Source organism: Sarcophilus harrisii, chromosome 3, assembly GCF_902635505.1.
Source record: "Sarcophilus harrisii chromosome 3, mSarHar1.11, whole genome shotgun sequence".
Taxonomy (NCBI): domain Eukaryota; kingdom Metazoa; phylum Chordata; class Mammalia; order Dasyuromorphia; family Dasyuridae; genus Sarcophilus; species Sarcophilus harrisii.
The window spans coordinates 204,728,795-204,756,750 of NC_045428.1; the positions used below are offsets into that span (position 1 = coordinate 204,728,795).

General features: G+C 33.7%; 1 protein-coding gene across 7 annotated transcripts in view; it reads right to left on the reverse strand.

Moving 5' to 3' along the window:
* The window catches only part of TBL1X (transducin beta like 1 X-linked), a 356,084-nt gene that overhangs the window by 208,269 nt on the left and 119,859 nt on the right, over window positions 1–27,956 (reverse strand). The gene's annotated exons all lie outside the window — the stretch shown is intronic.

A 27,956-nucleotide genomic window follows, 5' to 3' on the forward strand; every position in this document is an offset into this window, starting at 1 on the left:
TTTAAAAATTCTAAAGAGCTGCCAGATTAGCAAACATCTCAAATTCAAAAGCATACTGCAATGCAAAGCTGGGACAAGGCCTTTATATTCCCCAGGCAAGGTTTGAAACCTGCCCACTAGAGACCTTGATTTTTCATCTAATATATAATATCCGATTTGTAAAACAAAAATAAAAACAAAGCAACAGCAGCAGCAGCAACACAGTGTAAACCTGCAAGTCATGAAGAACTCTGGCATTAGATAAGTTGATTTACACAGTCTTATTAAAAACTGCCCCTGCTTCTTTACAATACATTCTATCTCCCCACTGTCTCCAAAAGATGTTCTGTTCTAAATGGTTGCCTACTCTGGTTCTGGCTCCACAATTATGTTTTGTACTGTTATAATTATTTCTGAGTTCCCATTAGTGTTGTATTCCTTCTACAATTCTATAGTGGTGTGTTGAAGTGTTTTTTAGGATAGGGAGAAATTCTAAGGGATTTATGTTTAAAAGCTACCAACATGGAGAAAAACAGAGAAAACCAAAGTACAGTTATCATCAGAAGTTTAATTTGCAAAGCACAATGGGACCACAAAATCTAATGGAAGTGGCTAAATGTGGAGACAGGAACAGGGTACTTAGCAGAAATTTCTAAGTATTATAGAGTTGAGAACATGCTGGCAGCTTTCCAATGATCCAACTGATATTCCCAATCAAGATCTAATTTTGGATGACTTGTATTCCAGTCACAAACAAAAGTTCATCCAGGGCATCCCTTCTATTATCCTATTATCAAAACACACATAGCCATTCCCCCCATCCCTCCTCCCACACATGCACGCACTGATGGCTAAGCTTCTCAGCAATGAAGATTTATAACTCAATTCCTCCCCTCAAAAAACAAAATTAAAATGGCAGAAAATGTTATAATAATATGATTTGATGTTATAAAAGTTTCAAATCACTCCCCCCAATACCCTGACTTCTGCAATAGCCTCCCCACTGATCTCACACTACCTACCTCCAAAACATTCCACATATTGCTATTTGATTTATAATCTTAAAATATTTGTTTGATTACAACACTACCCAGAAATATGTAATAGTCACCCAGTGACTTCAGCATAAAATTTGAACTCCTCAGTTTGGTATTTATGTTCTTATATAACTTACCTTTCTGGTATTTACATTCTAGTGCTCAACATATGAATCTCTGCTCTAGCCAAATTATTTCTTTCCTATCCCCTAAATATATCTTGGGTTTTCCTTGCCTTCATGTATTTACCCTTAATAATCCCCCACATATAATTCAACATTCCTTGATTCATTAAACATTAAGCACTTACTATATACAAAGGACTAGTCCCATCTCTCTAAGTTCTACTTACCTTTCAAAGTACAGCTCAAATCCATTTCTCTTGGAAGTCTTTCCTAACTGGACTGACTTGAATTGATTTAGTAGGGCTTAAAATTCCTAAAGCGTTAATTCTCATTATTACTTTATCATGGTATGTTACTAAGCTTTGCTGATATTTGAACTTTGTATTTTAGATTATGAGCAGGGATGAGAGAAAGAGATGCTGTACTTTGTAAGTATTTGGGATGGTGCCTAGATCAATGATTCTTAACTTCTTTTTTCTCCATGTATATGTCTATAGACATTTGATCCCTTTTGGCAGGCTGGACCCCTTCTCAGAATATTTTTTTTAATGCATAAAACAAACGATAGGATTACAAAGGAAACCACATTTTATTGAAATAGCAAAATATCTTTTTAACAACAAATTCATGGATATTAGATAAAAAACTATTGTTGAAGAAAAAGAACCCAACTAAGTCACAAAACAAGTAATTCTTCTCAAATGACATAGAACAAATTATTCTCTGTCTCACTTTTTTCTTTTGAAAAGTAATAATTTAGCTTAAAAGAAAGTTGGGTTTTAAAATTCTAAAGTTGACTGGTCAATGTTAATACTGCACTTTGAGAGTTAAAGGACATGTCTGGCCTTTCTGCTAATACTTTATAGACAAACTTCTTCATTGAATGTTTTTTGATAGATGGATTTGTTTCTGTGTTCAATGGTAAGAAACTTGTGTTAAGACAAAATATCATAAATAAAATTTTTAATAAATTTGGTTACACAATAATATATAGACAGAATTGGCTGATTTCTCATATTAATCAATAATTTGAAGAAGAGAAGGAGCTCTCAGGAAATAGAAATGGGTAGGGTATTCCTCAAGGATATGTTGTTGCAGTGTCCAACACAAAATATACAGGAATGAAAAAGAGTTGAACAGCTAGAAAGAAATAGGAGGCATTACAGAAAAAGCTAACATCATCTATTTTTAAAAAGAAGAGAACATCAAACATAAGGAATAGAGAAGGTTCAGGACAAATCCTTTATAATAATGAAAGGCATCTGTTTCTGAAGGAGTCACTGAAGGAAGAAAGATTAAAGTCAGTTAAACTTAAGGTCACTTAAGGTACTGAGAAGCATGAGATATTTAACTTGCTTATAACATTTTCTACCTGAAGATTTTTGTTCTTGGCCCCTTGGAAAATATTGAAAAAAATATTTCTGTGTATATCAGTATAAAGCCCCACTTTTCACACAGATAAACAATTATAGTCACAGAGTATACAAATGGTAGCATCAGATTCTGAGAATGAAAGAGTAGGAGACAGCATCCCCTTTCAACTTGTGCATATAGTCGTGGGTTGAGTCCCTCGCTAAGGGACAAGGAATATCCAGCCCATGGGGAAATCATTTGCTAAGGCAACCACAAGTGATGAGTTGAAAGCTTGGTACAACAACTATTGCTTGAGTTTTATAAGTTGATAATTTTGTATGAAATTATGAATATCCAAATGACTGCTGGCAGAAAAAAGGTTCCCCATCTCTGCTCTACATGGTGGCTGGACCTTGGGTTCCAAGAATAGTCCTGTAGTATTTACCTCTAAAAGTATAGCTCCTGAGTCCCCACTTGAGTGTTTCTCTTTTAATATTCAACCAGTACTCATAATAATCTCTTAGAAAAGGCATTACTAAAAGCTCATACTAAAAAGAGTACGGTAGGTACAAAACAACTTTCTCCATCTAAAATCAGAATACAGTCTCAACTATATACAGCATTCAGATAAAGATGGGCACAAACTTATACATTAGTGTATAGCACTAATGAGGTACATAAGTTACTTTTCCATGTGCTGAACCAACTCAAAATCCCCAAATGGCTTGGAAATCTTTTTTCCCCTGTGCACTTCATCTCTGTAGCTCAACTCTTGATGAAAAGGTCTAGTTCTCTCAAGGTCTCACATAGCTTTGAGTTCACAGATTTCTCTGTTGTTTCATGCTAGAAGTCTCACTCCTAGAAGCCATTTCCTCCCTTGGGTGATTGCCTTTCTGTATCCATTTCATTCTGGACTACATGTCACATCTCCCTGTTGGATGCAATGTCTCCTAAGGGACAAGTAGCTTTGCTTCAAAGTGACATAGTTGATGGAGGTGAAGGGGCAAACAAAGAGAAACTCCCCTCCCCATTTTGCTCCAGGAAACACCCCTTTGAGGAACTGGCTTCTTCTACTACTGACTAAAAAAGGACTCTCCAAGTGCTAGATGACTCGCTTTTTTATACAGGTCCAAGAATCATGACTGATTCTCTCAGCCAACCACTAGATGTGTTGCCAATTGGCTTTATCCAATGGTCAAGTCCCTTTAATCCTCTGAAGTTGTTTAAGGAATTTCTTCACACCTTGTTATGGGAAACTCCTTAACACCTCCTTTACCCAAGGAAGACATGGCATGTCATGAATAACTTCACAAGAAGGAGAAATCAATGAAAAGGAATTATCATTAGGAAAGTAACAGAATGCCCTTACCAAAATCTTGTGGCTATCACCCATTCTTCAAGAATCAAAAGTACCAAGCCACCAAAGGAGAAATTCACAAAAATTTCTCCAACCTTAATATGGTGCCAATAGTCTAAGTTTTTCTTTTCCAATGGGTGTAAAAACTCCAAGTGTTTCATATAAAATACTTAAACAAATATTAAATGGAAATTGATTCTTACATGAGAAGTCTGATGTAAAGAAAAACTTCTTAATGATTTTAAGTGAAAAGGGCTGCTTTGGGAGGCAGAAAATTTCCTCTTATTATATCTTCTAGCAAAGGCTAGATGACCACTCATTAAGAAAACTCTGGAGGGGATACTTTATTGATGATGAGGTGGCCCTTACAACCCTCCTAAATGAGATTCTGCAATTCTATAAAGTTCTGTGCTTTCCTTTCTGAGTTCAGTATACTTTAAATAAATGGTGATTTTGGTAGGAAGCAGGGCAGATACTCAGGAGTATAATGAACGATCTGAATGAGTATAATTAGGCCCTCCACTAAAATTGAACTGTCCCTAACAACTTTTTCCCCAAAAGCCTGCAACTACAGTTACATGACCTCCTCCCCCACAGTCTTTATATTCATGGGGGATGGAGGGGATTAAGAAGAAAGTAGAAGGTCCAGACCTGTGATTCACTTTATGTAGGGAATTCCCAGTGAGGAAACTCCCTACATCAATGCAGATTCACAACTGTTCTTACAAATCTAGGCAGGTTAAATGACTTGCTCAGAATAAGTCAATTTTAGTCAGAGGTGAAAAGGAGGATTGGGGAGCTGTCAGAAGCCTGAGATCTTCCTGACCCCTGCTATAGTCAGCTTTCTATCTATATCCACTAAATTATGCTTCCTTTCACTATGTAAGTTTATATTTTATACATATAATTATATACACACATATGAATGAGAATATACAGACTATTTGGTGGTTTTTTTTTTTTTTTTTTTTTTTTTGATGTTAGGACTGTTGGGATTCTCCTGGCTTCTTTATCACACAATTCAAAGGATGTAATAGACCTAGACAGACTTCCTGGCATCCTTCCATCCTAAGATTTCCTACAATTATTATACTGATGAATCAAATCTAATTTTAACAGGCAAGGCTTCTGTTGTCAGCAACCATTGTTCAAGGACTAAAGGAAAAAAACTTAACAATACATCTTTATGACTTTTGATATCCCTGTTTCTGTAATGTATAGTTCATGGAAATATGTGAAATTAGAAGAAAAAGACAAGGGGAAAATATTTTTTCCATCCTGGAACAAAGATAATTGTTTATTGTTAAGGTAACATGATATATTGCATGATTTGAATAAAGGATTTTCAAATATTCATCACCCTTTTAAAAACTGAAAGGAAAGCATATATAATTTGACATTTCATGTGTTGTTTTAAAGGCAAAAATCCCTTAAAGGCACCAATGACAAATAGGTAGTGTTAACAACCATAATGTTAATTCAGTATATTTTAAATGGTTTTCTTCTTGCCTTGAGATTTTCATGATTATTTCAATTGCAAATGCTTTATTGTGGCTTCTCAAAAGTAAACTGCACACCTTTTACTTTCTATCAAAGTTTCTACCTATTAGGGAAAAACATGGGTCATCCATTCAGCAAACTATTTATTTAGAATCTAATATGTGGAAAGCTTTGAATCACTAAATACATTTTAAATGCAATAACATTTTTAAAAGGAGCAGACCTCTCTATAATTGAAGAGCTTAGAATGTAACTAGAGAGATAATATGTATACTTTAAGCAACTAAGTAATAATTCAGTAAACATATGAAAGTAAAACAAGATACAATGAAACAGTGATTAGTTGTAATCCTCAATTAATGAATTTCTTTTTTCTTAACTACTGAGCGAGCCCAAGCATTGCTTTTTTTCAGAATCTCAAGTACAAATTGTGTTGCAAAGATCTCAGTAACCCAGACCTGAGAAACAAATTGGCCAATAATAGACCAAAGAAAGAGGTCCCATAGACATTACACTCAACTAGACCCAGAGTTCCTTTTCAATAGGATCACAGAACCTCAAAGTTGTAAAGGACTTCAGAGACCATTAATCCGTACAATACTTACAAAAGTACCCCCTCCCCAATGTACATAATAAGCAACCCATAGTCTGGCTTTTGCTGGAAGACTTCCAGAAGAGGAGAGAGCCCATTCATTATATCCTGGGATAGCTCATCCTAATTTTGGAGAGCTCCAGTTGTTATAACATTTTTCTTACAGCAAGCCTAAATTTGGCTTTTTTTTTTTTTTTTTTTTTTTTTTTTTTTTTTTTTTTTTTTTTTTTTTTTTTTTTTTTTTTGCAATTTATAATGATTGTTCTTAGTTCTGTACTCCAGGGCCAAGCACATCATGACTATTTTCTTTCCCACAGGAAAGCCATTCAAATATTTGTAGACAACTATCATGTCTCCCTGGAGTCTGATAGGCTAAACATAGCCAGTTCCTTTCAATTTCTTATGCCAAGATCTCAAGGTTCTTAACTGTTCTAGTTATTCTCTTCTGAATGTACTCTAGCAGCCAGAGTTTTCTTATCAATGTCCATCCTAAAATGTGGTACTTAGAACTGAACACAATATACTAGAGTAGAATTAACATTTCCCTAGACCTGGACACTACGCCTTAATGCTGACTAACATGACAGAGTTTTGAGATGCCAAACCTCACTGACTCATATTAAGTCTGAGATTCACTAAAATCCTAAAAACTTTTAAAAACAAACTGCTTTCTAGCCACACATTCCCGAATAATGGTTTCTGAAAATTCAATCTCAATAAGCATTTGGGTTATCCAAGGAGAGTCTTTGAGTCCATTCCGAACCATGATCCTTGGATTAATTCCTATGTCATTCTAAATAGTATTTCTGAAATAGATACAAGAAAACAAAGTGATATCAATAACTAATGAAAAAACTGGATAATTATCAGGACATTTGAGATTGGTACAATGGGAGTTCAACTTCTTGATACAATCTACAAATACTTTAAAAGCATCAAACAAAAATTCTGTTATACTTCACTCCAGCCATTTATTCACAGTACTATGATTGTGGCAAGGTACAGAATTACTCTACCATCAATAAATAAATCATTTATTAAGACCTTACATGCCAGGCACTGGGAAACAATGTACAGACATATAAGAATATACAATATATGCACAAAATAAATGCTATAAATGCTAGCTCATCAAAAAAAGTCAATATATAAGAGATGATCTCAGAGTTTCTTCTTTGGAAGAAATTAGGAATCCCAAGAGATGAAATGAGGGAAGGTATCTATGCCAAGTTCTGGACAAAGGCACAAAGAGAGGGGAAACAAAATTCTGGACAAGGAATTCCCAAGCCAATTTGGCTATAGTGTGAAAGAGAATAAAGGATCATAAGTCAAGGTAGACATCCATGAAAACTAAAGGATTTGAAGCAGATGAGATTATATTCAATCTCATTCTTTTTTCAGATTCCTAATTTGTAGCAAGCTCACCTTAAGGTCTTAGAATTATGATATATAGAATTCAAGATTCTTAGATGAGAAAAATATGAGAGGAAACAGAAGAAAAATCCCTATTTAAGTACAATTTGTGGCATACTGCAGCAGCAATTTTAAAAATGCTTACCTAAATGTAATTTTTTTTAAAAGGAATTCATTCATCAAAGATAGCATTACTTATTTTGTCAAATTTTGCATTATTTTACAATAATATATCTAGCCCCATTGAAGACACTTTTGATCTAAATCATATTTAAAATTACAATACTAAAAGCTGTCTCATATACATATTTAATTAGATGAATGACAGCTGACAAGATCAAAATCTTTGTCACAAACCCTTAGAGCTCTCATTTTCCATAGTAGCTCTTCCAAATTTTTTACATACTTGAAGTTCTCAATTAGATTCCAAAGTCCCATAGTAATTAAAGAAGTTTCTTTTTACTTTTTTGAGTCACGGTCTTCCAGTATGAATTCTTTCAATCTTTCACTCCTCCATGCCTCAAAACTTCTTAGTCTTACAAACCATTAAGCTGAGTCACAGAAATATGGTTTTCTGTACCTTAAACTCCATTTTCTGATTTACTTTTCTTCCAGTAATCACAGCCTGCATTTAATTCCTCAACTTTCTTAAATTGAACGCTACTCTGCAACTTGAAATTTGGTTATAATTCCACCACTCTACTAAAATTCCCCTCTTGGAGGTTAACAAAGATGTGTTAATTGCCAAAATTTACTGACTTTTAATGAAATCTCCTTTGTAGCAAATCTCTCTGTTGACTAATCCCTATTAAGCTTCATTCTCTTCTCCCTTTGCTGTTGTCATATTTGACTCTTTGTGGTCCCATTTGGGGTTTTCCTGGCAAAGATATTGGAGTGGTTTTCCATTTCCTTCTCCAATTCATTTTACAGATGAGGAAACTGAGGCAAACTGAGTTAGGTGACTTGCCCAATGTGAGACAGCTCTTAAGTATATGAGGATATATGAGAATTGAGGAAAATGCCTCTTCCCAATTCCAGGGCGAGTTTTCTAACCAGTTTGCCACCTAGATGCCTGCCTCTCTTCTCCTTTAAAAAACACCATTCTTAATGGAATTCATCTTACATTCCTAACTGTTCCTATTCTGTCTTCTAGTCTTCTTCCTAAAAGTAATTCTTAAATCTTATGTAATTCTCAAGATTTTACTCTTAGTTCTATATATTTCTCTCCAGGCAATCTCATTTACTCATGCTGATAGCTTAGACTATCAGCTCTAAGATGATGGCTCCCCAAACTCTATCTCCAATCATCTCTCTTCTGAGATGGTGACTGGCATCCTCCGATGCTTATAGAAAATTTCCATCTGAATTTACCTCAAATTTTGCAATATAGAGTCCCTACTTTAAAAACACACACACACACACACACACACACACACACACACTTGATCCCACTTAACTTTTCATACTTGAAATTGTTATTTACTTGTACAAAAGAACTTGCATATAGGTTCATGTTTAATGTTTTTAAAAAGCTAAAAACCTTACATTTTCCTTATACTAACAAGATACTTGGTTACAACTAGAACTTGTCGAAAGAACAAGCAATTTGCCATCTACCATAAATGTAATTGTAAACCCCCAATTTTAATTTAATTTGGGATTTGAGTCCAACAATATAATCCAAATACCATGTCATGCTTTAGTTGATCACTTCTGAAGATGTACTTATATATTTAATACATTAATTAAAATAATTATTTATTCAAAAGCTTGATTTGCTCCATTATTTTAAAATTGGAACATACATACCATAGTAAAGTAGCATATAGATCTCATTCCTAGAAAGGATGAGGAAATCTCTTAAAACACTTTATTTACCATAGACTTGGCCTAATTCTCACTATATTTCCTGTGGGTAATGTTCTGCTCCAACCACACCTAACTAGGAAACAAATGAAATAAGGGCTGTGTCCTTGAGTCAGCATCCTTCAGTTGAATGCTAGACTGAATAGAATTGAAAATTATAGCTTTGATTTGAGTGACTATCAACTATATTGTTCATTTTTAATTTGCTATACATTTGGCAAGGCTATTCATTATTTTAATCTTTCTTTCAAAGTTCTTAAATTCGTAACTGTTTCTAGATCTATGGAATAATCTGTAGGGAGGTAAATCTATTAATCCCAGACAAATGAAAAGTTATTCCAGAATATTACTTAGTGTAACAGCAAGATGGAAAACATTTTGCAGTTTGTAAGGTTTTGACAGATCTGGAGCAAGGTCTGATGTTCTGCAACCTTTTAATTCAACGTGGCTGATGTGAAATAATAAAATAGAATGCCCATGAAAAAGACAACACGAGAATGTGACTGGAATATATTGAGTAACTTTGCAGCATGCAAGGTTAATTGGACTCTCTCTGCAACTGGTCTTCTGGGACTGTAAAAATAGTTTACTGATGATCATGATGTTATGCAGAGTGTGAGAAGATTTTTTTTTCTCACTTAACTGAAATGAGTTAAATTTTCAAAGGACCTAAAGTGACAATCTCAGAGTTTTGCTATACTTTTTGCTTTTCAATAAAGAAATAAAAAATCCTATATATCATAATCTAGGAGTTGAAATTATAGCCTGTTTTGTATCAGCATTTATCATTAATGAAAGAAATTGACTGGCACAACCTTCAATGGGATGCAAAAGTGATGGAATGAAGTCCTGACTACTGGCTAGGGATCTATTCTGGAAAAGTACCTCCATTAAAGAAATTCTTAAATATTGTTTTGCTCACTGGTCCTGCTCCAGAGTGAAGGAGAACAAGAGAGTGAGAAAGAGAAAGAGACAGACAGATACCGAGAGACAGAGACAGAGACAAAGAGAGAGACACAGAGAAAGACACAGAGAGAGAGACAGAGAGAGAAAGAAAGAGAAACAGAGAGAGAAAGAGAGAGAAAGAGAGAGAGAGAGAGAGAGAGAGAGAGAGAGAGAGAGAGAGACAAAGAGAGACAGAGAGACAGAGACAGAGAGACAGAGGCAGAGACAGAGACAGAGACAGAGACAGAGATGAGGGAAGGGGACATAGTATCTCTTCTTTCTACTTAAATGAAAATAGCATTGTTTTCCCTTTTTTTCTCCTTTTCTCCCAAAGGAAAAAAAAGTAGGGGACACCCTGGATTGTACTGAAAAGTCTAATCTTGATAAGGAAAACTGGGCTGCATTGAAGAAAACTACCGTTTACAGCTTTTCCAAACTAGTCCCAATAATCTAACTAGCTGCTAAGGGGCAAAACAACAGGCGGTCACACATAACATATTCCCTCTTCTTCACTCCTGCAAATCACTCTATAATCCATGAAGCCTAATAAAAACAAAACAAAAAAAAATTGCCAATAGGAGTTTAGCACACGGAGCTGAGAATGTCTAATAGCTAACCCAGAATCCACAAATGTGAAGGGTATCATGCACTGCTTAAATGAAAATGATATCCATATCTTAGCAATTTACTACACTATAATTTCCTTCCTCACTCTTTCAAAAAAGAAACAAGGCATGCTTTCAAATCCTTACTTGGCTAGCTTGCTGGGATCTGGATATCCAACCTAATTATTTTGGTTCCAATTTCCAACCCTATCAGGGGTGCAATGGTGCAAAAAATAAAAATGCCAGTCTCCTAAATGTGGTCATATCTAAAAGCTAAAAGCTCTTCATTTGCTGAGCCATCACTGTGTGTCCTGAAGCTCCTGTCATAACACAATTTATGTTCAGTGCTCTGAATGGGACTTGAGAGGGTTTCCCAATGTACCAATGCTGAACATTTATATAGCATATTTCAGATATGTTACAGCTAGTTGCATCATCTTGTCCTATTGGAATCAGTTATAACAAGATGCATCAAACAATCTATTACAAAGGGACTTTACTACGTCTCCCACTTCCCCATGCTTTTATTTTTAATTGGTAAAAAAAAAAATATAATCCACACATTCTAAAATATTTAGGGAATACAGTAAGCAGCCTGGAACCATAAGTAATAAAATGCCCATTATTCTTTACATCAGTGATTTCTACATTAAATACTAACTAAATTCCTCTGGGGCTTTGGGTTTTGCTGTGAGGGGGATATTTTTGTGAATGATTTCAATTTAACTCCCTTTTGAATAACCATCTCACTTAGGTTTTTGACACATCTGGCCTTGCAAAATCATTCCCATTTATTTCTACAGCTTTCACAAACATGATAAAATGATTTGCATTGAAATATGAGAATCGTGGTTTTATTTTTGTATTATCAATATAATATATTTGGCAAGCTCTCTTATCTTCCTCATGATGAAAAATGCAACAACAATTTTCTGTATCTTTAAAAGAAATAGACAATTCAATTATACTGCGCCAGAAGCTCTCGGATCCCTCTCTGCCAAACGTCTTCACTGCATCCTGCCACAGACAATCCATTTGTATTCTGGCACAGTAGGGTACTTGTTTTGTGGAAGCATGGTACAGTTCGACTTGGGTACTATCAATAGAACACTATATCAGCTCTGTGTCTCTCGATGATCCTTTTTTCTGCTCCAGCCCTGGTTATTAGGATTTTCAATTTAAGTGACCAAACAGTATGTATTACTAATTGCCAGCCTGAAATCTAGTAGATATCGACTCCTCCTGGAAAAAAATGCATTAGTGGCTAATTACAGCCCCCCTCTTTTTGACTGTTCTGGTTACCATTTAAAAGGATTTAATCATTGCATTTCAAGGGAAGCTTAAGCTTCCCTTTGAGACTATCCAACTAATTGCTTCTGTTTTGCCACTTATTGCATGAGGTGGTTTGCAAAAAGGATCTCTGAAAATGCTTTCTAAATATCAGAGTGATAAGTAAACAAATTGGACAAACCAAGTAATGAGCTATTCCTGTTATCTCTTTCCTTATCCTACACCTCACCTGTAGTGAAAAAGTGATGTTGACATTTTTTGTCCCAAATTTTGTTTTTAATAAGAATAAATCCAGGCAAAATCCTTCCCCTTTCTTTTTTAACAACAAAAAAGTTTTAAAGGCTAACAGTGATGGGATACATTGAGGGAAGTACAAAATTTGAGAAAAAGGAGATGAGGGACAAGTACTCTGGAAGACAAAGGACACAGTTCTAGATTGGGTATTTAGAACCTAGCAAATCCTTTTCACTAATTAGCTCTGTGACTTTGTACAAATAACCATTTAGAATCTCAGTTTCCTCATTTGTAAAATGTTATGATTTGATTAAATGCTCCATAAAATCCTTTCCAATTGTTACCTTTTAGGATGCTCAATTTCAGGAATAAATGGGGAAAAAAATGACCTCCAAGGTCAAAAGGAGAAATGATTCTTTCCAAATACTTTCTAATTTTCAATTATTTTTCTTGAAATCTCACCAAGCAACTTTGAATGTATATTTTATATGAACGCACACTTGCATACATCACAGTGTTCCAAATATTGATCAAATCCCTAAAATGAGCCAGCTTGGGAAATAAAAATATTTACAGATATACACTGAAAAAAAAAAACATTACTGATTATGTACTATGTTAAAGTTTATATGAGCTAGATATGGGGGAAAAGTCAGCTTACATTCAGACCAATATATAGCGTGTATATAATATACCTATCATCCTTTCTCTAATCTCTTTTGCTATACATATTAATGGTAAATATTATTACATAACTGAAACAACACATATGTTAAGTCTAAGTTTGTACACACAAAAATCCCATTAAAAACAGATTTGCCTCAAAATCAAGTTAAAAACAGGCATATCAATTCTATATTAAGTAGTTTTGCTTAAATTTGGGCGTGGTGATGATGAAAGGTATTATATAGGCATTAAGTTTTTGAGTTTTCTGGAAATTTGTTGGAAAATTGCAGATGTATTTAAACTAAATATAACAATTAAAAAAAGGTATTTTTGAACTTGTTTATATAAATTTAGCAAATCAGTGAGCATTAAAAAATGGTAGTATTTTTCCTGTTATTAAAAAAGTAGAATTTTAACACTTTGGCACATAGAGCAATTATTTATTTTAAGAGCTAGAAATTCAATTTCAATTACAAAAATAAAAGAGAGATAAGAATATTTTATAGTCAATTGGTAGAAAAATTATGAATTTACAAAAATTAAGTCTTTGGGGTAAAGTATGAGTATCCATTCTTTTCAATAACTAGTCACATATAAAGACCAATCTATGGAATTGGGTTAAGATGCCATACTAAGAGAACTGTGTCTTCCCATTTGCTGAAACCAGTTTGGCACCACTGGATTTCCCCAGGCAAACTGATATAAATCTGCTTCAGTTGACTATATTCATAGGAAGAAGAGGGAATCTATTTGTAAGAACAGGATACATAGCTATATATTCATGTTTGAGTATACATGTGGATGCTGCTAATATCTATCAAAGATACATTACTATCTAAACAGAAAGCAGTATAGTTTATACTATTTTCACTACTATAATTTAACATTTAAACACACATATTATCATTTTATAATCTTCCAAATTTCTCAACAACTAATTAACTCATTAAAGCTTGTTCACTGTTTTAAACAAAGACCAACTGCACTGTTTCATGACTTATTTTTTTTAAAACCCTATTTTCAAAATTTTTCAGTTTTGAAACATATATATATACATATATATATATATATATATAGCGCTATAATATGCTAATGTATACCTAATGACATTTTGTCAGATTATAGCCACCACCAAAAGATATTTCAAACTAATAATATATATATAATATATTATATAATATATATAATATTAATATATATTATATTAATTGCATATAATATTATATATAATTTTATATAATTACATATGATATTACATATTATATATTATATATAATATATATAATATTATATATATATATATGATTAGTTTGAAATATCTTTTGGTGGTGGCTATAATCTGACAAAATGTCATTAGGTGTGTATATATATATATATATATATATATATATATATATATATATGTGTCAAGCATGGGCCAATAATAGCCCTGTTGAAGAATATGTTCCATTATACTATATTTGCCACAAAAAGGGGAGAGCCCCGCAGCAGCTAGTTGGTGCAGTAGATAGAGCACTAGTCAAGAGGACCTGAGTTCAAATCTGTTCAGACAGTTAACACTTCCTGGTTGTGTGATCTGGACAAGACACAACTCCAATTTCCTCAGCAAAAAAAAAAAAAAAAGGGGGGGGGGTGCCTCATAAAATGGTATAATGTGATAGAAAATGTGTTATGTAATAATATCAATTAGCAGTTAGATAAAAATTTAAGGTTTTCAAAGTACTTTTTGATCTTCCCAATAAACCTGGGAAATCAATGGTATTACCATTTTACAGATGAGAAAACTGAGAGAGAGAGAGAGAGAGAGATATTAAGTGACTTGCCAAAGTCAAATGGCTAATCGAGTGTCTGAAGCAAGATTTGAATTCATCTTCTTGACATTAATACTCTTACCCATCCAGTTCTCAATTCTATGAGTTATCATAATTTAAATAGTAAATGTATATTTTATTATAGCACATAAAAATAAATATTTATGATTTATACTGTGCCTGTGCTTAAGTGGGAGAAGAGAAAATAATCAATACTCTTTAGACCTCTATTATAACATTCATTCAACTGAGTATGTGATCATAAAGTTTTGTTTTGTTGAGAGATCACTGGTATATTGGTATAATCCTTTAGAAATCACCAGTTATAAGAACTAAGGACAAATATTTTACAGCATGCTTGAAGATGGAGTACAAGTCACACCATTGTGACCAGTTTGATCAATACTTCACCTCAAACACTAGTTTAGAAAAACCTGGACCCTGAAACTAATAAGCATGGAAAAAAGACAAATACTCTTTCCTCCAGACCAGATAGTCAACGTTGAAAGGAGTAATCCCCATAGAAAAGGTGCCATCGTCCTTACCAACAGCACCAATCACTGACCAACTGTCATTAAACAGGAGATTCCAAGAGCCTGATACAACAGTACTTCCCCTACCCCTAGAGCACCAGCCCCTGCAGCCCTCATCTGGGGAAATCATCTGTAGGGCTATAGAATTTACCAGCCGATATTACTATCTCCTCAGCAGCCACAAGTACTAAAGACAGAGAAAAGAAAGTTCTTGACGTAAAAGCCCTTGGTACTGTCAAAATGCTTCAAAATTATTAAGAGTTATGATTTTACACACACACACACACACACACACACACACACACACACGAAGGAATATTACAATGTATTTTGCCATTGCACCTTTTCCATCTGAATTGCAGCTGAAAGCACTTATATGTGTTGTCTCCTCCCACTGAAATGTTCATCCTTCATTTTCAAAGGGGAGCAAAGATATCACAAGGCTTGACTTGCATGTGGATTAGATTTAAGAAAGACAGTTATACAATATAGTCATCTTTATCCTTAATATTTAGTACAGTGTTTTGCACATAGTAAATAGTATTTTCATTCATTCAAAAAATGCTTGTTGATTGGCCATTGAGCTTTGGAAATAAAATTAGCTGTTAATTCTCTTTAAAGGTCGATATTCTTGAAATGCACCTATACTACTCCAGTAAAGATGTAGACTTTTAAGTGTTCTAGTACTCCCAAACATTACTGAATTCAACATTAGGAAATGATTTAACAGTACTATAAGTCTATCTCCATATCATAGCTCCTCTTCAAAAATTACCACTCCTGTTTCTAAACATCAAAATATGCATATTTCATATTAGTATTAAAAACAATGGGATATTGAAATATTTAGTATAAGCTGTTATCCTCTCTTCTCCAAGAGGACTAAAATAACATCTCTACGTTTGAGTTGAGTTACATTGTGTCCGATTGTGTCTGTTTAGACTAATATGAGCTCAGAATGCTCTGCCACAGATTGGACACAAATATGAACATTTGGGATGGATTCTCTAAGTATTTTTTATCTAAAATTTCTTAGAATTCACTTGATGGATGTATAAAGTCTCTCTTGTCAGTATGGCCAAAATGCACATTTAAAAAGAAGTCACTTCTACAAGTACTTACTCCTCCCTCCATTCCGATTCCCCTTCTTTAGTGATCCTTATGGAATCTTGATGAATTAATGAGAGGACTTGGGTATTTTTCAGTAAGTCAAAAAGGAGCAATTTAGTATCTCTTTGCAAAACTCCTCCATGGTCTTTGATAAGGCACAAGCTTCCCTGACAGTTTTGCAAAACTTGATTCAGTCACATTGTTGTAAAGTTAGAATGACCAATAATTTATTCATCGCATTGATTAAATTTTGCATGTAGGTTGGCATTCTTTCAACACCTGTCAAGAGTCCCATTGGAGCTGTGAGTTCATGGGATGATGAACTTAGAGAGTAAAGGAATTGCCATTATACCAAAAGAACTGAGGGCCCACAACATTATATGGCTTACCACATAGCTGATAAATAACAGCCAAGCAAAATGATGACCTTAGGCTTCAAATCTAGTATCTTACTTCACTTTTGAAAAGAGCTGGTGTTTAGAGGCAAGAACATTCCAGTCCAAGTGATTTAGTCTGGTATTGTCTGTGATCCCACTCAGTACATTTAACCTTTTATTTCTTGAAATAATACTAAAGTTATCAATTTTCAGAAAAGGTGTGACTCTGCAATGTTGGAAGAATGGTCTCATCTGAGAGATCCCTTTAACCAACAAAATCATTAATTCCAATCATTGTCTCTATCCCACCTTCCTTATAAAGGGTCATTGTGAACATCAAACAAAATGATACAGGGACATACTTGGCAAACTGTCAAAGTCTAGGGAAACATCAACTGTTATTTACTGTTCACCAATTTTACTGAATACTGACAAGATGAATATTTTCTAAGACTAAAGATAATATATTTTTAGAAAAGATTGTATCACAATATTATAATATCATTTGAAAATACATGTTAGGAAGAATACCACAGAGTCAGAATGATAAATTTCACAGCCAATTAGGACATTTCAGTCTTTCCCATTCATAGTTCCATAATGTTCACAATTATCATTATTATTAATAATGACTATTGTTGTTTTATAATTAACTAGGACTAGATCCTAAAGGACTAGATCATAAACCTACTTGTTCCCTATTTGTGTATTTTGCTATAGTATGGCCTCTCCACATCAATTCTTTGAGAAAGGAAAAGAACTACAGTTATTCAGTAGTAATATTTTATGTAAACAAAAATTTGAAAAAGTGGAAAAACCACATATATGCCTAAAATTCTAGTGCTTTAATGCAAAAAATGTAAAAGAGGGGAAAAAAACCTCAAACACCGCATGATCAAACAGAATATACACAATATAATCACTTGTGCAGCGCCTACTATGTGCCAAAAATTATCTTTGCATAAATATTATCTCATTTTATCTTCACAACCCTACAAGGTAAGTGCTAATATTATCTTTATTTTAAGCTTGAGGAAACTAAGGCAGAGATTAAGTGATTTGCCCAGAATAACAAGACCAATAACGGACTTAAATCACATTGGAACTCAGGTATCCCTAACTCTGGTCTCATACCATCCATAAGCTTATTATACCATAAGCTACCTCTGCATATACACATACCTACATAGACTGACTTACACACACACATGATTATATAAACATAAATTCCAGTTGCTAATTTTCTTATAATGATTCATTATATCAATATGTATATCAAGGCAAGTCTTTGGTAAAACATTAAATCCAAGATTTATAATGAAAGTGTTTCCTGCTTGGCAGAACTGACAAATCCTTCAAGAATCCTTCAAGAAACCAGCAATGATGGAACATCAGAATAGAATTTTTCAAAAATATAAAGGTCAATAAAAAATTAAAAATAAAAGAACAAACTTTTGTCAACTGTCAAAAGCCACTAGAGAATGGGGAAGATAAAAGGGAAAAATTTATTTTAATTAATTAAAATGAAACAAATTTAAAGAAACAATCACAGTGCTTTAAATTAGTGACACTAGGGAAAAATTAAACGCACTCTACTTTATTCATCATTAAAAAAATACAATTTTTTTTTGCATGAAGAGCAACACATGACTGTAGGCAAGTGTTTTGAAAGAATACATTAGAATGCATATGTACATTTTTTAAAATAACCTCACAGTCTTTACAGATCACTTCAAAGGAAAAGTAAATTACTATGTAGATGTGGAAATCATAATTAGCTTCAAATTGTTTTGATTAACTTATTTCTCCTTGATGTATTTAATACCTAAAGTAGCTAACTTATTAAGACTTATTTGGCTTGAAAGATTTAATGTTTAAATATCCTTTGTATCCTAACAAAGAAAATGTTAAGCTAATGGTTGCATTATAAAGAGATAATCAAAGAAATATCACTTTATGCTGAATGTCAAATAAATCTATTTTTCATTCATTGGCTTTTGTTCTACATAAGAATATCAATAAACACAGTATTGCTTTAGAATGAAGTACTGAAATACCACATTAGTTTAGCTCAAGTCTGAATGGAGAATGGCAATTTTATTGAAGGTGGCAAAGCTACAAACATTAAGTTTGAGAAAATTATAACAGTCCTTTCACAGTAAATGTGTACTTTATCATGCTAGGATTTGGTAATGGGATATATTGGATTAGAGAGGTAGCATAAGGAGCCCAAGAGACTCAGGTACAAACTTGACACTTCCTGACTGGGTTTTGCTAGATAAAATCCCTTAACCTCTATGTATTCTGGGCAACTAAGACCATTAAGTTGCATTAAGAGTTTTACTCACTTGAGCATTTCCTTTTCACTCCTTGACAAAATCACAAAATCAAAAATCCAATTCTCATTCCACCATTAACTAGGTGCTATGACTTAACTTTTACCAATAAAATGCCAATTACAATATATTCACCAACCTGGGTTCTAATCCTCATTATACCACTAACTAGGTTCTATGACAACTTTTATCTATAAAATGCAGTTGTCAAATTATGTAACATATTAGAAAATGCCCTGAAAAATATCATTCTGCAAATCTAGAATAGTAAAATAATTTTTGATAATTTCTCCCCCCATCTAAGTGTACTTTAAAAACAAACAAAAAAAGCAATAGGAGAAAATAGCCCACTAAGAGATGATTTTATTTCTTAAGCAAAATAATATAGAGATTTTCCCTTGTTAACACTGGTTTTATATTTTTCACAGAGTATGAAAACACAAGGTGAGGGAGGGTGAAGGAGGAAGGGTCCTGCAGTGCCCCAAACAAATCTCTATGACTACCATTTGAAGAGTAGGTGATGAAATCACAGGTCCATTTGAAAAAACACTTAATTTTATATAGTGCTTTAAAGATTTATAAAATATTTTATTCACAATAATTCTAAGTTCTATTACTTCTACTTTATAGATAAAGTGAGGAGCCAAAGAGGTCAGGATATCACAATATAAGTATTATCACCTGGATTTAACCCGTAGATTTCCAAAAGCTAAATCCAGTACTTTCTGTATCCGAATCTTGGGTGGAGAGAAGATTGAACCCAAAAGATAAACACCAGAAGTCAAAGTTATCCCCATATTTTCCTTACATTTTGGCTCAGATTGAATGATGGTAGAAGACAGCATATGAAGAAGGGAAACATTCAGAAATGACCCTCTGTTAAATGCTGGAAGTGAATGGGATGAATTGGTAAAATTCTTTTACTAATCAATCAAGTATTTATGTGTTTGTTTGTTTATGTATTTATTTACTAAGTGGGATGAATTTAGAAGTAGAATAAATGCAAACTGTGCATACCCTTTGATCCAGCAGTGTTACTACTGGGATTATATCCCAAAGAGATTATAAAGAAGGGAAAGGGACCTGTATGTGCACGAATGTTTGTGGCAGCCCTTTTTTGTAGTGGCTAGAAACTGGAAACTGAATGGATGTCCATCAGTTGGAGAATGGCTGAATAAATTGTGGTATATGAAAATTATGGAATATTACTGTTCTGTAAGAAATGACCAACAGGATGATTTCAGAAAGGCCTGGAGAGACTTACACGAACTGATGCTGAGTGAAATGAGCAGGACCAGGAGATCATTATATACTTCAACAACAATACTAGATGATGACCAGTTCTGATGGATCAGGCCATCCTCAGCAACGAGATCAACCAAATCATTTCTAATGGAGCAGTAATGAACTGAACTAGCTATACCCAGAAAAAGAACTCTGGGAGATGACTAAAAACCATTACATTGAATTCCCAATCCCTATATTTATTCACACCTGCATTTTTTATTTCCTTCACAAGCTAATTGTACAATAATTCAGAGTCTGATTCTTTTTGTACAGCAAAATAATGTTTTGGTCATGTATACTTATTGTGTATCTAAGTTATATTTTAATATATTTAACATCTACTGGTCATCCTGCCATTTAGGGGAGGGGGTGGGGGGGGGGTAAGAGGTGAAAAATTGGAACAAGAGGTTTGGCAATTGTTAATGCTGTAAAGTTACCCATGTATATATCCTGTAAATAAAAGGCTATTAAATTAAAAAAAAAAAAAAAAAGAAGTAGAATAAATGAAATAATCCCTATCTGAAAGCTTATTTTAAACTAGGGGAGACAAATACGTAGTGTCCCCAAATAAGATTAATATATACAAATATATAAAGTACCTAAAATAATGTTTCTATAAAAATATCCTGCATAGTATCTTCAATACAAGCACATGAAACTGTACCTCTTAAAATCTTATCATTCCTCTTTTCAGACCAAACCCAAAATATAATGTTTATACTCAATTTCTAAAAAGGTCCAGCACTAAAATTTAAGGATTGATTTCAGTCTAATTCTCACTGGTCTTAAGAATAGGTTTATGTTGTGGGATTCCAATACTAACCAGATGAGAATCTTAGAATTCTTTCTAAAGAAGACCATCTGCTAGATTAAGAGTAAACCAAAAATACACTGTTTACGTTTCAGCTATCACTGTGTGGTGTTCATTTGGCAACGTTTATAACTTACTTTTTGGTCCAGAAATTTTATACTTACTAAATATTTCTTTCCTAGTATATATTTATTTTCTAGGAAATCTAATTATTGGTAAATAACTAATTAATTGTAAACACATTTAAGCTATGAAATTTTTTAAAGTCGCATAGGGTAGTTTTGCCAAAAGTCATGAGCACTTCCTTCTATGGCATAGATGTCATAGCCAAGTTGTCATTATTTCTCAAATATATATGCAAATGGCTTTACAAATGCATGATGAGAGCTTAAAAATGCTTTGGTTCTTTTTTTTTTTTTTTAATTCCTGCTAAGAATAATATAGCAAGTAGACTAAGTCTGCTGCCAGAGCCAAGTATTTGTAATTGAATTATCAAATCTCTGGACCTTCCATATGTCTTCAGCCCCCTCTCTCTGTTCTCCATATCATTGGCCAAGTTAATCTTTTTTTATGTCCATATTCAGTAACATCACACCTTGTTTCAATGGCCCACTATAATAGATGAACTTCTTTGTCTAGTGTTCAAACTCCATTTACGGGATAAGCTTGTCTCTTCAAATCCATCTCACCCAAATAGTCCAACACATGAACTATTTTTCTTGGCTCCCTGATATATCCAGTACTTTCTTAACTCTGTACTTCCACATATCCTTCCTTATTCCTGAAATATCCTTATCTGCTGAAGAACCCTATTTTTAACCTTTTAGACCTAGATCAATGTCATCCTGCCCATTAAATCCCCTTTATCCCCTTTATTCATGAATGATCTTTCTCTCCTTGGTTCTTCTAAAACATTCTGTTAATACCTACTCTCTGTCCTTAGGAAACCCTATGCTGAGTAATGGAAAAATAAATTTCTGTATTTATTTTATCTTCATATTAAACAATACCAGTTCCCACCATAATATTTATGCCTTAGTTATGTTTCTTCCAAAACCTAAATGTGTTTCTATAAGCACTCAATGTTTACTTAATTGACTATTCTAAATTACCAAGAAATGTAGTTTTTATAGAAATCTTAAAACAGGGAAGATTAAAAGACTTAAAACTACTAAACATTCTGATCACACTAAAACTCATAGATACCATAATGAATGGTATGGTCATACAGCCTTGATTGGTTTGCCCAGTAAATGAATAGTCTTTTGAGAGAAGAAACACAGAAGTCAAACTTTTAGGGCGGAGAAATTTCATCAAATCTAAAACCCTTTATTTTACAGATTAGGTTAAGTGAGGTTAAAAGCCTAGTCTAAAAGCACATAGCTAATATATGATGGGATACTAAAATACAGATTTTTTGCCTTTGGAAATTAAGATTATTTTCTGAGTAATACAAGTGTTCAAAAGTGAAAAAGATAAAAAATATCTAAAAGCCAGTCTGGGAAGAAGGGATAAAGAAACAGATGTTTATGCCAACTGACTGAATAATATAAAAGGAAAACTTTAGAGATCCAAGTGTGGGTTCACAGTGATTAAATTAAACATATAATGAAATAACTTTCCATGTCTGAAATTATATCAATCTATCTCTTTTCTATGTCTCTGTCTGTCTGTCTGTCTCTCTCTCAACACAAACACAAACACACACATATACACTCAAAATTAGCACTTGGTCACAACGAATTTAAGAGTACCTGGAACAAATGAAATGACAGATAAAAATTAAATTATAAATTAAATAAAACCTCTGAAAGAAAGAACTGGAGGGGAGAAATATCTTAAAGAAAGAATAAAACTTTACTCAAGAAATAGACCCTCAAAAATTGGACTAGGTCAAATAAAACACAAAACTTCTATGAAACAAAAAACAAAATCAAAATTCAGAAAAACAGAAATTGAAGAAAATGTAAGATATTTACTATCAAAAACAATTAAGCTGAAAAAACAGGTGAAGGAGATCGTAACTCCCTAAAAAATATTGCCCTCTCCTCCTTACCCGAATACCATAATTCAAGAAAGAGTAAAGGAAAATTGATTTACTCTAGTACATTTCAGATTTAATAGAAATAAAGAACAAAGAGAAAACAAAAAGAATCTACCAGTCAATTCTTGAAACAAACTCCCAAATTAAAATTCCCAAGAATGTGAGAGCCAAAAATCCAAAGTTGCCATGTCAAAGAAAAATACTAAGGGAAGCCAGAAATAATTCAAGTCCAAGGGAACTACAGTCAAAATTACATAAGACTTGGCAACAACTATTCAAAAAAAAAGAGAAAATCTAGGAATACAACACTATGGAGGCAAGAAATACAGATTTAGAATCAAGAATAATTTATCCTGCAAGACTGGGGTTAATTTTAACTGGGAAAAAATTGATTGTTAATGAATGAGAGGACTTTCAAGCATCCCAGACTGAAAGATCAAAGCTGAGGTTAAAATTCCTGAAAATGGGAATAAAAAAACTAAGACAACTAACAGTGGGAGGGGGTTAAAATGATGAAATAATGCAATTTTAATAAGAAGAAAAGCGACAAGTATCTATTTAAAATCCTAATGTCTTTAAGGATTACATAGGGAAGTAAATAAGACAAATTCCATTCTGATTTGATGATTTTAAAAGAGGAAGGAATAGAAAGGAAAATTCTAGGAAAAACATGAAGGAAGGTAGGCACTTTAACACCTTTTTTATACTTAGAATATGCAAAAGAAGAGGAGGGAAACAATTTATTAAGGGGAGGTGAGGAACAAGTAACAAGTATGTCTAAGAACCAAGATACAGAGAGAATTGATTCAAATAAGTAAGACCAAGGGCCTTTCTCTTATACGTAACTAGTCATACAATATAAATAAGCAATTCTTAAAAAAAAGAAAAGCAAACTAATCAATAACAATGGGGGGGGAAGGTATAAATCACTATTGATAAAGATGATAAAAATATAAAATGACAATAATTAGTGGGATTTGGGAAGACCAACATGTTAATATACCACGTGGACTGGTCTATTCCATTCTGGAAAGTAAACTAGACATATACCCAGAGAGTAACGAAACTCCAATTCCTTTGACTACATAACAATTCTAGACCTATTCCTCAGAGAGAATAAAGAAAGGTAGAAAGGACTCATATTTCAAAACAAACATATTTATTATAGAACTTCCTATCGTAGCAAAGAAATGGAAACTAAATAGGTGATCATTAGTTAAGGAATAGCTGAATAAATTATTATTTTTTAATTTTGCAAACATGATTGTTCCTATTGTGACAAATCAATACAGCTAATGAAAAGAAATCCGCACTTAGTTACATCTAAAAACAACAACAACAACAACAACAACAACAACAACAACAAATACCTACTTTCTCCCTATATTTTAATGCTGTTTATATGCAGAAAACATAAATCCTATCAGTTTCTCATTATTAAAATGTTCTTTTTCATTTCAGCTTTCTTGTTTCCCTGGTTTCCTTCAATTCTCTAGTTGAATAAATTATGATACGTAAATGTAATGAAATATTATATGCCATAAGAAATGACAAAGGGATTATCTGAGAAACCTGGAAAACTTACATGAACTGTCAGAGAATGAGGTAAGCAGAACCAAGAGAAAAATTATATAATGCTAATAACACTGCAAAGAAAAATAACTTTGAAATAATTAAGAATGCTGTTCAATGTAATGATTAACCACAACTCTAGAAGACCACTTCTTAAAAGAACAGAGTTGCATGAAATTTGCAGAACGACACATATTTTTGGACCTGGTCAATATGTGAATTTCTTTTCTCTGATTATGTCAAAAGAAAAGACTTTTTTTGGAGCTTATGGGGAGGATCCAGAATAATGGTGATAGCCTCTCTTCTCCAAAAAGGGGAAGAGTGGGAAAGGAAGGGAAAACTACCACTGAAGATATCAGAAGAGGCCAGAGAGCAACACAGGAAATCAAAACAGTTTTAGAACTAATGTGTTGAAATTATTTTTTAAAAATCATATAAAAGCAATCCAATTAAAACAACTAAATTTCTTGATTCCCCAAACCAAATAGTTATCAAATGATTTTTCCTCAATTCAGCCATATCCTGTCCAACATTAAGTGGTTTTACTAAAAAACTAGAAATATTTTAATTCAAAGTTATGTCCCATTGAAGGCAAAATCTGTATGATAAAAAATTTAATTAAGTACACAAACAGAGATAATGGCAATAACAACAACTTTTTCCTGTGTTCATATACAGTGGTATTTGGGCACCTGTCTGCTTCAAAAATCAAGGAATTCAGTATTCGATACATTTTGATTTTTGTCAAAATGCTTTAGTACTTGATGTTTGCTCAGCACTCATGACACTTGATTGATGTCTAGCTGGAGTAGTAGGAATGTAAAGCTGACCAATTGTACTGTCTAAGCCCCACCAATGCTACTGCCATCTCCTACAGAAAACTCCTTCCCTGCAAGTACCAACATGTGCAGGACCGTTAGGCTGGAGCTCATGATGCTGAGATGCTGAGAGATGCCCATCAGCAGGCAGGTCAATAGATAGTGGCTGCAGTATACAACCACCCAGCTCCCAAAACATTAGTACTAAAAGGAACACAGCAGGGTCAGGAGTCCAAGTGGAGGCAGAGAACCCAGGACTTCTGTCAGCCCTAAGTCCAAGCTGCGGAGAGTACAGATACAGCACAGGCAACCATCTCCCCTAAAAGATCCTTAGATATCATGGGCTTAGGGGAGAGTATGAAGGTCTTGCTTCCTCTAACTATTAAGTCAAAAAGGCAGAAGCCAGGCTGGGCTGGGCTAGCTTGTCTCTCTGCAGCTGGAAGTTCCACTTGTCCCTTTGGGGAATTGGATGGGGAGGGATGGTTAGGCTGCGGACTGGAAATATATTCCTTATGGAAAAAAAACTGTTCGGTGTTTGTCGTGCCTTCTGGAACCAATTAACAACAAATACCAAGGTACCACTGTATGTCCCCCAAATGTTCTCTTTTTCTAAGCCTGGGACTCCTAAGTTTATATAATATGTGAGTCCAGATAGGGACCACTCCCACTCTTATTTCTTCTGGAACTAAGTAACAAGTACCAAGCTACCACACTGTATATCCCCCAAACTTTCTCCTTTTCTAAGCCTGGGACTTCTGAGTTTACATAATATGTGGCTCCAGATAGGGACCATTCCCACACTTATTCCTCTAGGAAAATAAAGGCAACTAGGTAATTACTGCACTGGGTTAGAGGAAGCTATCTTAACACATATGTAGGCTCTTTAAAAATACTTATTTTCTTTCTCACTCTCATAACACCCCCTCAGCTTGCTATTTCCTTTATCCCTTGTCTGACTTCTCTTCGCTTTGCTGTTTACAAGTACTAAACAGCCCTGTTATCACCGTAGCTTAGTCTCAAGAAAAAGGCAGCAGCATCTATGAGCAAACCCCACCCCCCACAAAAAAAAAAAAAAAAAAAAACAGTTTGGTAGTGGTAGTTATTTTCAAAATACTTTCATTTACTGTAGTTGCCTCAGTTAGGAATATCTATAATTTTCTCATTAGTTGAACTTAACACTTCCCATCAATCGAGAGAAAAGAGTTTCTCCAAGGGACAGGCTATTGAGCTTGCCACTATCTAGAATGATTACATGGCAATGTTTCAAACAAGTTAACTGTAGTTTGTTTGTTTTAAAAATATATTAAAGCAGTGGTTCTCAAAATGTGGTCTCCAATACTCTTTCAGGGGATCTGAGAGATCAAGATTATTTTTAAAGTAATATTAATTTGTTATTCTCCTATTTAAATACTCTTCCTATTTACTGCTATTTAAATACTTTTCTTCCCTTTTCTAACCACTTCTTTACATACTCTAATCAAAACAACATATTACAAAAGACTGACTACAGAAGCAGAGAGACATTTGAAAAGTCAAAAAGGTCAGATCTGTCATTAAAGAAAGCAAATGAGCACCTTTTTAACTCAAAGTTATTCAAATCCACAAAGAGATTATTGAGAATGGTCTCAATTTGTAATGAAAAAAGAGAAAAAAACAGAAAGATTAAAATAAATAAATTGTGACTATGCCATATGCCAGCTGTAGTGGGATGCTAAAGTGAACAGACCTTGGTGTTTTTCTGGAAGCTCACCATAAGACAAATGTAGTGATGCAGTGATGCCATAGCCCAAAAGCTACTTGGATCTTAGGCAACACTAATAGATGTGGAGCGGTCAGAGAAAGAAAGAGACAGGGACAGAGGGTGTATTTGTTACTGGATAGGTCTTTCTGAAAATGGAGTTTTTACCTGCTACTACTTTTATTAATAAAAAGCTATTATACTGTGAGTTCACTATGAGGAATATACTGACAGAAATGATGATTGTATCATCTGGTTTTAAGATGTTTTTTAATAGTAGGGGATATTGGAAGGGGGAGCCCTCATTGAGAAATGAGAGCAATTTTATTAAAGAGTAAAAAGTCTTCATGATATGTAGGGAACTCAGAATCTTACAATACTGTGACAGTTAGAAAGGAACTGAAAATATCAACTAAGGAGAAGAAAAGACTTTGTGGGGAAGAAAAAGTCTTCAAATATTTGAAAGGCTGTCATGTAAAAGAGGGATCAGATTTGTTTTTCTTGGTATAAGATCTCAGACCAATGGACTAAAATTACAGGAAGATTGATTTTGGCTC